This window comes from Podarcis vaucheri (genome assembly GCF_965113315.1).
Source record: "Podarcis vaucheri genome assembly, chromosome: 1".
NCBI classification, from domain to species: Eukaryota; Metazoa; Chordata; class Lepidosauria; order Squamata; family Lacertidae; genus Podarcis; species Podarcis vaucheri.
The window spans coordinates 104,653,696-104,667,551 of NC_138759.1; positions in this window are offsets into that span (position 1 = coordinate 104,653,696).

Sequence of the window (13,856 nt, forward strand, 5' to 3'; positions counted from 1 at the left end):
CTAAAAGACCATAGCAGAGGGGAAATGGCTCAGCAGAGATGTAGACTTGTGTACCTATCAAATGTGCAAAAAGTACCCATGCATCTTGCAAATGCATGCATGCAATTTTCAGAATGGGCGTTTGAGGCTTTGAATAGCTGTAAAGTGGAGCGGTAGACGCTGAAGCAGAGGAGGGAGGCCAAGAGGCAGAGATGAGTGGGGCTGGGGAATACGTACAGGTGTCTCCTGCTGCTGCAGCAGCCTCTTCCCCTCCTGGCACCTGGCACCTTTATTACATATCTTTAGGAACCAAGCAGAAATGTTTCTCTTCAACCAGGCATTCAGCTAACATTCTGTGGCATTTCAAATGTGTTTGTGGGTGGGGAGTTATTGTTATTGTTATGTATTTTGTATTCTCATTGTATATTTTTATGTTGTGAACTTCCCTAAGACCTTTGGATGAAAGGAAGAAGAAGAAGAAGAAGAAGAAGAAGAAGAAGAAGAAGAAGAAGAAGAAGAAGATCGTTGACATCATCTAGTCTTCCTGAAAAGAAGAAGAAGAAGATCGTTGACATCATCTAGTCTTCCTGAAAAGATTGTTCCAAACAGAAAGCAACCTTGCTGGTCAACAATAGTGAGAATTGGAACGTTAAAACTTATTTCCATCTGTGAAATGTGGAGGGTGGTGTATAGAAAATGTAGATAGTCATTTTAAACACACCTGCATTTCTGCTGTGTTATGTAAGATAATTATTGTTTACATAAGATATTGTTAACTGCATTCTTCACCATTTCTGCAATATCATTAAATATCATTAAAAGTATTGGCTACTTAGTATTTAAAAAAATAAAAATAAAGACATTTTCTCCTCAATGCAAACTTACGTAAAAACTTTGAAAGGCTTCTGGAATTTTTTTTCTGTGTGGGAGGCAGTTCACTGTAAAGCTGTCACTTGAAACTTTATTAATCAGAAAGCCCTGTAGAACTTTTAATAATTTCATTTTCCCCCAAAGTGAAGAGGGTGGGGGCTTCTCTTACATAGAAATGTTTAACTAGAATATCCAGAGACGATTAACCCAAAACTAGTATCTGGTTGGCTTTTGAAGAGCTTGCCAGACCCAATGAAGCCATTTCAAAGTGCAGATCACTTTGATCAAAATTTATTATGGAGTTCGAAGCTTCTGATGAAAACATTTGCCTCCTTGGTCTTTTTCCCCCTTTTCCAAAAGGGTTTTTCATTTCCGTTTAGATCTGCATGTGATGTGGTACCAAAAGTAATAAGAAAGGTCCTACTTCTGTAGCGGACAATGCAAGAATATTATTCCCCTCATTGGAGCCTGCAGCAGCAGTTGCAAAAATGTATATATTCCTAATCCTATGCATATCTAGGCAAATGTGCATCAGATTGCAGTTTTAGCTTCTTAAAATATTATCCACTTTCTTATACTGTTAACCAATAACACCACCACCCAAAAGAGAGACAGAGAGGGAGGATGGTAAATTATGTGTTAACATTTGTGAGATACCATATTTTTCAGTGTATAACACGCCCCCGTGTATAAAATGACCCCTATTTTTTGGGACTCCAAATTAAGGAAATGGGGGGAGATTGCACAGAGTTGTTCAGGGATTGCCGCCAATTGCTCACCCACCTGACTGCAGCTGCCAATCGCATGCCTTGATGAAGCCACCAATCACCTGCCCGCTCGCCTCCAGCAGCTGCCAATCGCACGCCCAATTGCCACAGCAGCCAGTCGCCAGCAGGCCTTGCTGCAGCCACCAATCACATGCCCAATCGCCGCTAACAATCTCCTGCTCATGGCTGCCACCAATCGCCCATCCCCCCTCTGCACTATCCATGTATAAGATGACCCCCAATTTTAAACATTTTTAAAAATAAAAAGCCTCGTCTTATACACAGAAAAATATGGTATTTCTGAGTAAAATATTATAAAAGTGGGGAATCAATAGTGCCTGGTACCCATTGGGAATGGTGGGGAGGAAGTCAGGAAGACCAATAGCAGGTGGAGCCAGAGCCAATGGGTTTGAACACCATATTGGGCAGAGGATTCCTGCATTGCAGGGGTTTGGACTAGATGACCCTCATGGGTTCTTCCAACCCTACAATTCTGTGATTCAATGACCTTACCTTTTAGACAATTTTGTATGACTGGGTAAGCTCCTGCAACCCCTGGAATCTCACACCACTCAGAGATTGGGGTGGTGTGCAACAATAATTTTACTGGGCAAAAAGATGCTAAGATAACTGAGCACAGCAACGTTACCCTTTTATTTCGGTGAGGGTGTGATTGAAGACCCAAGCTAGAAAAGAAAACGACAGACTTACTCGCTGTGCCCTAGATTCTGCTTCACACTTCCTGCAACTTGTTTTTGTTTTATTTTGATGAAATAGCAAGCGATTGCAAAGTGGCTGTTCCTCTAAGGTAGCAATCACGTGAATGACACAAAATACGTTGTGGGGGGGGAGAGCCCCATTTATTTATGTATTTGTTTGTCGTGTTTCTATCCCACGTTTCAATCAAATCTTCATTAAGCTTTTCACACACAAAAAAATGTGGGTTTTTTTTGGATTTTATTGTGTCTGTTTCCTAATTGAACAAATATTTATTTATTTTTGGTAAAATGTTTAATGAGGGTTTGATTGAAAAGTGGGATATAAACACTGCGAATAAATAAATGGGTCTCTTTTTAACAAACAGATTTATGTCACTAATACGACTGCCACCACTAGTCCATTTGCAATCTCTTGCTATCAACAGCAAATAAAATAGGAGAACACCATTCAGCACCAGCATACAAAAAAAAGTTTCAACAAAAGTTAAGAAACCCACGGGAATACAAAAGGGCCTTCACACCTCATCTTAAACACATGAGAGTTCGTGCCAGCTGAGCCTCCTTGCAGAGGTCATTCCAAAGGTAGGACAAAGCAACCAGCAGCTCACCTGACCTTTGAAAGCGGGAACATCTGACGAAGGACCTCTAAATATGACTTTAGCATGCAGACTGCTTTCAGATCTCTAGCTCCCAAACTATATAGACAGCCAGTGGGTCCTATTCTAAAGTGGTCAGTGAGATTTTCCTTGACCAGTTTTGGTTAGTAGCAGTGCTTTCTTTTCAGCTGGAGTGCACCAGAGCGCAGTTCGGGCACTTCTCAGGCGGGCGCCATTGTGCACTGGTGCTCCCCCCGGCTGCTTCTTGCCTTTATGTGCTTCTGAGAAGCCCAAAATGAACATTGCAAGCCAAAAGAGAAGCTGGCCAACGTGTGCAAGTCTACACTTTTTTGAAGATCTATGACTCCACCTAGCTCTTAGCCTCTCCCCAGCCACGAATGGTCAAGCAACAGGGCAGGGCAATTCATATTTCCTTTTCTTCAGTCTGTCTCCAGCTTGCTATAGTTTTAAGCACCTCCACAGGCAGTGAATGCAGCTGTTGACAAACTGGCATCTGTTCAGGGCTACCCCGAGTCGCCCGGTGACTTACTTTATGGTGAGTTCCAGCACCTCTTTTTCTTGGGGAAAAGCACTGGTTAGTGATGTTATGAACCACTAACACCAAAGTCATCCTGACACAGTGAATGGCAGGTGTCTAGTCTCGAGATTACCAAAGCATGGATAGGCTGCTTTGAGACAATCACACGTTCCTGCCAATGTACAGTATTTGCACCATGCTGACCTCTTCAACACCTCCTCCATCCTTCCTGGTAAGTAGCAGTGAGTGACTCAGGTGATCACCACCATCCCACCACACCGGACTTTACTAGGAGGCACTGCAGCAGACACAACAGATTCGCTTAGGTTGCAACAAATCGGGATCAGTTAGTGACGTCAGGCTGCCGGTCTGATTCCTCAGGGGGACTGCAAGAGGCAAGCAAAAAACAAAAAACCGGTTTGCCTAGTAGACAAACTGTAGTTTATCCCACACATTGGGATGCAGAATGGGATTCAACCCACTGAAAGTAAAGTATGAGCAGGAACAACATCTGTATCTTAATAAACCCTGTGTTCAGGTGTAGGTGTGGATGTCCTCCTTCTTCATGGCATTACTTTCAGTATGATGTTTGCTTGTTTGCATTAGCCCAGTTGCCCCAGCAACAAGGACATTTTCCACCTTCTCCCTCTGCCTGCCCCACGTGCAATTGGGGCTTCACCACTTCACCAAGAGACATCACAAACTGTCTGAAGCACAGGCTGATTTTATGGGGAGCTTCCCGCCACTGCTGTTTCAGCCCAGACCTTCCTGCCTCTTCTTATCAAACTATTCTGTCCCTTTTAGTCTTTTGCCTAATTTTTATATTCAGCTTATATGTTCTTGAGAATGTCATTGATATATGTGTTTGTTCTGTATTTGAAACAAAAGGCCATTGATCTTGATAGGAGCATGTAGGGACCTCGGCAACATCAATAATAAAGACCAAAAAAAGAAAGGAAAAGGCAGAGATCTAAAGTAATAATAAATGGGGGAATAGGCATTTAGAAATGAGCCCGTCACTACCTTTTCAGTTTTACTTCTCTTAATCTGCAGGTGTTTCTGGTCTGTGTTGACTGGAAGCACTTCTGCATGGGGCTCTGGGTTGTGGTTCAGCCATGCAAGTTCCATGTCCCTACCCCCAGCATTCCAGTGCTTACACAGTGTCAGTGTCATCAAAATGCTGGCTCTTGCTTTCTTGATATTTAATCCAGATTTTCCCTTGCTACAAAAAACCTAATAAGTAAAAAGTAACCTGTTATACACCTGCAGCCATCTCTTCCGGTGGTCTTCATTACTGCACCATTACTTTTATTTCTTCCTCAACCTTGGGCACAATATTTTGCCTCTGGTTGCCTCCAAAAATGAGTGAAAGAGACCCATTTCTACTTATCACTGCATGCTGAGGGCATGCCCAGATTTTGCATGTGTGCATGCATGAGAGATTGAATAAGTTAATCACTGTCACAATATACCAGATTTTCTCAAACAAGATTTTCAGCAGACCATATTTTCTATTCTAGAAGGAGAATTGTGAGATCTTGTTTTTCTAATACATTTTGGCTGCGCTCAGCCCTACTTAACAAGTGTGATGGGGAAGCACCACACAAGTTTTTTCAGAGTGACTGATAGATCCTAAGTGAGCCCCATGTTGGGCTAGAGAGTTGGGAGGGAAGAAGAGGAGGAAGCTGCTCTCAAGAGCACTGTGCTGTGGGGGCCATCCTGGATCCAGCTACTCTAAGACCCAGGAAGCCCAAGAACTTTGTTTTCCCAGGTTTCTTCTCTCTGAGCTCCCTAGCTCAGGCAGGAAAGTAGTTGGCAGAGGCTGTAACATCACCCATCACTCAGGGAGCCCCACAGAAGGACTCCCATTGTCCCCGCAGCTGGCTCTGATTGGACTGACATTAGGCTTGGGGAACCTTTGGCCCTTCAGATGCTGCTGAACTACAACCCTCATGAACTGCAACAAGCCTGACCTTTATTCTCCATTAGCGAACATACTGGATAGCCCCCTAACTCATTTATTGGTGCATGAGCTTGTGCAGGCAAGAAAACTGTTTTTTCCCCTTGCTGTTTCATTCCAAACATGAATTTCATCTTATGTTCCCATGACAAGAGAATATGCTCCGTCCTTTTACATCTAAGCTCATAGGATATTTTTAGGTATATTGTACACTATAATTGTCTTGATGTGCTGTTTGATGTATTGTGCTGTTGCCTTTAGCTGCATTGAGGACATAGCTGTCAACCGTCCCTTATTTGGTGGGAAACACCCTTATCCCAGCGCCATGTCCTGCTGCTGTCCCTTAATGATGATATCCCTTAAATTTTCTGGGTTTCAAAGGAAGCAGCCCCTCTCTCTCCATCCCTACTGGCCAAGGAGGAGGGAGGCTCCAACTGTGTTGCTTGGCTGCCCGGCCCACCTCCCTCCAGCCTCCTCTCACCAGCCTCAGCCCCCGGGAGCCCCTCCCGACCGGGACTGGCGGGAGCCTCAGGCCCTTCCGCCGCCATCCTCCTCGCGCCACCGAACTGAGTGTCTCTGCCTGGGGCCTCCCCTCTGCCTGCCGCCGCCACTGCTCCTGCTAGGCCGTACTGCGGCGGTGCCGCTGAAGGACCTGGATGAGATGGGCAGTGTGGCACGGCCTATGAATTGCTGAGGAGCCTTGAGAGGAGCGCGAGGGCAACCATAGATAAAGCAGTTCAGAGAGAGGAGGAGGAGGAGGCGTGGGCAGGTGTTCCAAGGGCTAACCATAGAGGGGGAAAGCGGAGGAAGGACTGCAAGCGCTTCTCCCATAGATCTGTAGTGATAGACTAGCATAGATGGTCTGATCTGCGGGTTTACTTTGGGCCCTCTTTCCCCCCCTTCCTCCCCCCCCCCCCCCCCGCCTGATGGAACTGAGAGCTGCAGATGGAGAACGAGAAAAAAGATACAGAACTACAGCAGCATCTTCGTAGTTTGGACTTCGTTTTGCGCGAAAAGTGTTTGCAGCTTGTAGTTATTTAATTGCAGTGTTTCATCAGCTGGTGTCTTGAGCAGCAACCTCTGGAAACGAAGGGCTAAAAACCGGCGCTGCTCTCCAAAATTATCTGGTCCCTTTTAACTTCGCATTTCAGCTGGTTGACTAAAATCCCTTATTTTGGCTGCTGATCCCTTATTTTTGAGGCTGCTGGTCCCTTATTTTCAAATCTGTAAGTTGACAGCTATGACTGAGGAAAGGCAGGGTATAGATAATTTTAATAAACAAACAGGGACAAATAAAAAACTAAACTAGCTCAGTGCTACAGAACCTGCCTTGCATGCGGAATGCCCCAGGGTCAACCCCTAGGATCTCCAGATAGGGCTCAAAATGGCCACTGTCTGAAACCCTGGAAAACTGCTGCTAGTCAGTATTAACAATACTGAGATAGATCAACCAGTGGTTTGACTCAGTACAAGGCAACTTTGTTGTTTCTTCCTAACTAGTTGCCTTTCTGTAGCCGTGTTCTAATGACCGCTCCCCGCTTAAAACGGGGGGTGCCCTTTGCGTGGACGTGCGCAGCCCCTAGATCTGGAGCGGCCCCAACAGCATAGGCTTGGCTTTGCCTTCCCTCAGGTGGGATACCTGGAGGTCTCCGCCTACCTCAGTCAGTTGTCCAATCCCACCTGGGGGAAGTGTTGCCAAGGAGACCAGGCCAGGTAGGGGAGGGATTAACTGCCCACACAATAGAGGGAGGATCTTACCTGGGAATCCTCACTTGGCTCCAGAGCTTCTAATAACACAAGGATGGCTAGCCAGTTGACAATTCCATGCTTTCACAGTGTTGACTGAAACTCCCCCGCCATCTTACATTGCTTTCTGATGAGGACAGGAGTTATTCCCACCCTGTGGAGTGTCCCACCAGTTCTGCCTAGCAGTTCCTACTGATGAAACATTCGGCAAGCTCCTGCTGACCAGCTGGCTCTTTTCAGCCTAGGAGAGAGCATCATCCTGCCCACATCCTCAGGCTACAGAAACCAAAAGTGATTCCACAGGCTGCAACTGAGTGATGCTCGAGGTGCCTCCAATGGGCCTCCTCTGATTGCAACAACATGTCTGGCAAAGAGTTTGCCCTCAGAGAGCTTCACAACCTCGCACAGCAGGCAGTACAATACAATACCCTCTGCACTTTGTGCTTTGGTACAAATTGTTATGGTCATTAGGCAGTGGAGGCTGATACATTAGAGCAAATTGGGCCCCACCAACCTTAACTGGCCTTCAGCCAGCCTCACCTGCCTGTCTTCTTACTAGCAACCAGTCCAATGGGTGGCAATGCCTGCCAGCTCCCTCTTCCGTAGCCTTCATGCTGCCCTTGTAGAACTAAGTAGGGAGGAAGAGAGTGGTGAGAAAAGTTGGAGATAATTGGCTGTGCCTATCGTTGGCTCTTGTTTCACCTCCGCTGTCTTCCACCCTGCCAGTCCCAATAAGCACTACTCACCACTGCCCTTAGGATGTAGGAAGCAGAAGCAATTTGCCCCCCAGCACAGTAGGTATCTATGACCAACATAAGGGCCATCACTGATAAAGAACCCAACTTAAGGCTCTGTTTTAAAAAATAATTCAAAGCTCCCAGCAAATTTGCAGGGACCTTTTGCTGAACATTTGACATTTAAACTATTCTGTGCATTGGCAGCTTCTGATCCTTTGCCACATTTTGATGAGTACAAATCATGAAATGCATATTTTCGAGCGACTGGCTTGAAAGATGATATATGTTGGGGGAGCACATCTTTGATGGATTTGCTCTAGGCTGAAAATCATTTTCTGTAAGCTTTGTTTGAACTATCCGTTTTCAAATTGGAAGGAAAGAGGTTGGGAATTGCTGTGATGTGTACAAATATATTTAAAAGCATGCTTGTTAGGAAAGACTTGGAACAAGCCTTTTTTAGGATAAGAAGGGGGTGAACCCATACAGAAACTCTGTTGACATCTGGTAAAGCCTTGTTAAAACCCCTAAAATAAAGTTATGTATACTCTCCCCCCCCCCATTTTATGCCTATCACTTCCAGATATACAGACATGGGGACATAGGAAACTGCCCCATACTGACTCAGAGCAAGCTGATCCTTCTAGCTCATTATTGTCTTCAGTGACTTGCAGAGGCTTTCCAGAGTTTCAAATGCAGATGCCACCAGCTGAACCTGGGTCCTTCTGCGTCCGGCTGGGAAGGAAGCAGAGAGCGAGGGTTCGCAACTGATGCCCACTGTGAACATCCATTCTCCATTCTCACAAAGTTAATTACATGGAGAAAGGAAGACTTGAAGGAGGCGTCTCTCCCTCCCTCCCTCCTCGTGAACTTTGTCCACATGAACAATAAATGCAAGCATGTGATAACACACAGCAGAAACAGATCTGTGCATGCTGTGTGATCAGAATTGACACATGCAGTGCTTTTTTTCTTTAAAAAAATGTTTTGGGCTACTCTCATTTTGACTCAAGAAAAATCACCATTTTATAGTTCAAATCAGGGAAAATAAATACGGTAAATGGATAAAAGTACAAATACCATGCATTAACTCACATTAGACAGCTGATAGCTCACAGTAACTTCCACATTGGCATGAGGTTGTGTGCACTAACATTTTCCCTCCTACTTCCAACTCCTACTTCACATATTAAATGCTCACTTCCATCCGAGACTCGGCAAACAATATGACAGGAAATGAGGCCGCCATCAGGGTAGCAACGGAACTGGCGATTCACCGTGCTAGAGAAGAAAACATTTTTTTAAAAAAAGTTTCTTCTCTCGTTAGATTCACAAAACGTTTAGGGGTACATGTACCCCTACATCTCCCCAGAAAAAAACAACTGAGACTTGCATAGCATTTTGGGACTTATCCATACTAACCTTTCCTCCACACAGTCCTTGCTTTAGAGCTCTGTGCCTAAGTGCCCTTCCGCATCCTCCTCTGAAGCTTTCCCTGTGGAAACTCGCTCTTTAAAGATGAATCGGAGCAGACAGCAAAATGCAGAAGACCCCAGCGCTCAGATATAGAATTTTAAAATATGGACCTGTACCTGGAAAGAGCAGGGCAAAAGGTGTGGATATGTCAATGTTATTGGGCCCCCTGAGATAATGGATCTCTGCATTCCAGCCCACACGCTATGCAGCCTTGTCTCCAAACAATCTGTGGTGAAAAGGCTGTTGCTGGAACCATGCAGGCTGGTAGAATCATAGAATCAAAGAATTGTAGAGTTGGAAGGATCATCTAGTCCAACTCCCTGCAATTCAGAAATATGCAACTGTCCTATACAGGGATCGAACCTGCAATTTTGGCGTTTTCAGCTCCATGCTCTAACCAGCTGAGCTATCCAGGCTTTAAAGCAGGAAAGGGTGGTGCACAAACTGACTTGATGGGACTTGGTGAAAAGTGAAGTTAAGAAACATTAACTTCAGGAGGAAAGAAAAGTGTGTGTGTGTGTGTGTGTGTGTGTGTGTGTGTAATGGGATTGAAGGAAATGGCAGATGGTAAATTGGTATAGATTAAATAGGAAGGAAAAGGAAAGTGTAAGGAAAGGATGAAAAACATGACATAAAAATAATTTACATTTCTTTAATAAAAAAACAACACCCAACAGCAGAAGGTGGACATATTAGAGAAACAGCAGGAAAAAGAGAGAGACAGAAGGTACTGTGAAGCCCAGAACAGGAAATATTAAAAAGATAAAATAGTTGGCTCGGGAGCAGCATGGGAGTGGGGGGAGAGAGAAAATACAAAGAGTGTTTTCATACTTCTTTTTTTTAACTTGGAGGATAATATGAAAAGAGCGCAAGAGACAAACAATGCTTTAGATATTTCTACCTGTGCGCTGTTAGGTTTCCTTTCTTCAGTCTTTTTCAACCCAGTTTGTGTGGGTGGGTGAATCCATTGTTCAAATATTGAGCCTGATCCAACCACAGTTTAAAAGCCCATTGATTTCAGTTGGGGGCAGCTATGCACATGTACATATATCCCATTGAAATGAATGGGCTTTACAGTGCTTAATCTGATGACATAACCAGGGCCATCTTGAATTCTTTGTCATTCAAGCCCAGCTCATCAATTTGACACGATTGACCCTGCATGCACCATGAATCTTACCTATCACACAATGATGAACTATCATTTTCATAACAATTTCATCCAGCATCTCTATTATGATCTGCATAATGCAGACCTTCCCTTTACTGGTACCCCAGTAGCAGCCCTACTGTCAAGGGCCCACATGGCTAAAATTAACTGGCCCCTGAACAGTTCCCATCCTCCATTGCTTTTGCAAACTTTACAGAGAAGAGAAGAGAAGAGAAGAGAAGAGAAGAGAAGAGAAGAGAAGAGAAGAGAAGAGAAGAGAAGAGAACAAGAAGAAGCTTGCAGTAGTTCCTAAAGATACAAGTCCTGGCAATCCTCTTGACCTTCCCCATTCTCTCACTACATATTTGGGGTTTTCAAAACAAAACACACACAGTTTGCTTCCATTTATTAACTGCATCCCATAAAGTAGCTCAAAGATATTTTGCAGCAAAACATGAATAAGAGAAACAATTAAAAACAATCCCCTATATGCAAACAACACCACATATACATACAATTTTTTTAAAAAATTCATATGTAAAGGCAATTTAATATCATTTTCAAATTACAACAGGAAGGGACAAGAAGGAGGCAGGCTTTGTGACATTAGATGTTTGAGGTTTGTTTTTTAAAAGTTTCCTTTTACTCGCTCCTTATATAATTGCAGGCAATTTATTCCATCGTAGGAAGACTGATCCTACAGGTGTGCGCAAAAGTATTCAGCTGCCTCAACATTATACAAGGTAGACTGCATTATATTTCTCATAGGATGCCTGTGGCCGGTTTGGTCAATGGTCTTTGGCCAGCCCCAGCTCACCTACGTATTTCCTTCTGGTGGATCAGGAAGGATGGCAGATTTGCATGCCCTCCCCCAAGCCAGCTTCTCACTCACTTTCTGCCACTGAGCCATGTAAAAGAACTGCCACTGCTTTGCTGCTTCAGCAAAGTGATCAGTGGTCTGATATCACTGGGTTGCCCAAGCCTTGCCACAGAGACCTCTTGCCCTGCTGCCACTTCACCATGATCAATGTTGTTTTAAGCCAGGGGTAGGCAATCTAAGGCCCAGGGGCCGGATGTGGCACATTCGCCTTCCCATTCCAGCCCGCGGATGGTCCAGGAATCGGCGTGTTTTTACATGAGTAGAATGTGTCCTTTTATTTAAAATGCATCTCTGGTTTTTTTGTGGGGCATAGGAAGTTGTTCACTCCCCAAAAAATATATACAATGGTACCTCTGGATGTGGAAGGGATACGTTCCGGAGCCCTGTTCGCATCCTGAAAGGAACGTAAGATGCGACTGCGCATCTGCGCGTGTGCGGGTCGCATTTCGCTGCTTCCACGCATGCACATGACGTCATTTTGAGCATCTGCGCTTGCGCAAGAGGCGAAACCCGGAAGTAATGTGTTCCGTTACTTCTGGGTCACCGCGGAGTGCAACCTGAAGCATATTCATCCTGAGGTATGACTGTAGTCTGGTCCCCCACAAGGTCTGAGGGACAGTGGACCGGCCCCCTGCTGAAAAAGTTTGCTGACCCCTGTTTTAAGCTTCACTTTGAAAGGGCAAAATCAAAAGGAGCCAGAGGTCAGTGCATGGGGCTTGGCGCAGGGTAGCAAGAGTTCTGTCTCGTTGCGGGGGGGGGGGAGAGAGATATCTTGTGCTTGCCCTGCATTTGGTAGTCATGTTTTTTGGGAAACAACAATACTGTGGAGGAAGCACCAGGAGCCCTGGGACTTAATATTGCCCTTGGTGGGAATGTTGCAAATCTTTGTGCTGTGCAACTTCACCACGAACCCGCACAACACATAATGCAACTCAGGCATTTTGCTACACCATGCTATACAACACTGCACTTTCTTGCTTATCCATCTTGTGCCTGAACAGGCAAAAGGATCAAACAGTGTGATACTAAAAGGCATTGCCTAAAGACAATTAAAAGACAAAACAAATGTGTAGCATAAATCAGCTTTTCCTCAGTTGCTGGCAATTTCTCTGATTCTCAAAATGAGGTTTATTTGCAACTTGTAAATTTTTGCCACTTTTAAAATGCTATTTTGTTTTTATTGCTTATATCTTCGGCTTTGGCAGAATCCCAGAAACCTTTCCATTTTGAAAAGTTTAGCATGTTATTAATAGCCAAGTAATAACGAATTGGAAGATTATAATTCATGGATTGTTCAGAGCCCTGTCAATGTTTTACTCTTTTAAAAACAACAACAAAGAAGCACTATGGTGCTTTCTACCTGTGGGCAATTGTGACACCTAAAGCTATGTCTATATAATTTATTACTCTTTGGGAGATTAAATCTTTATTACAATAATGGGCTTTTAAGGACATGCCTGTAAATGTTCTAGGATTCCACAGGTGCTCTTCACGAATGCAAACAAAGGTGTCTGTTAAGAAACAACATACACTTGAAAACAGGATTAGAACATAACAAAGCAAGCTATAGTGTCACTTTAAAGCAAATCCTTGACTGGACGTGTTAGGTCTGTTTGTTTTAATGAATGTTTCTAGATCTAAGAAGAAGAAAATGCAATAATATTTTTGCAAGCCTGCTACATTTACAGTTATTTCTGATCCCTTGAATATGTGTCTACGTCCACCACAAATCATGAGAATGTAACATACCTGAATAAAGTCATATAACATTCATGACCCCATAGACACATTTAAGATTTTCCAATTTTTTATCTTCATTTTCTTATATCTTAAGATAACCCAGAAGTAATTTCCAGCTCAATTATCCTTCATAGATAATGTACTAGTTGATAATATTCTGATTCTGAACTTAGCATACTTATGTCTCTGAAGCTTGTTTCTACTTTGGCACCTTCACTGTACTTTTTTCTGAACGCGCTAAAAACATTTATTGTTCAGGTAACCATATCCAGACATGCAGAAGCTGTTGCATGCTTCAATCTGGTTTTTGCATTTTGGTGATTTTGAATGCCTCCAGTGCTTCTAATGTCTCTTTCTCCTTCCTTTCTGCCAACCCCCCAGTACATTTTGCAAACAGAGGAAGAGGAAGAGACTACTGGGGCTAGGGATTTCTGGTGCTGAAGCAATCTAATTACGATAATTAATTCTTTCTCAGCTTACAAATGGCACAGCTTTTCTGAACTGGGAGGACTTGCTTCCAAGCCATCCAATTCCAATATTTGGTGCCATCCCTAGATTAATTAGAACCAGTGCCACTCTTGTTTCTATTACTGAAGCGCAGCTGGAGACCATGTGAAGCAAGTTATTAATGCATTTCCACAGATGCCCTCAGTAAATGGCAACTTGCCTTTGCAAGGTATTACTGTTTCACAGGGATCATC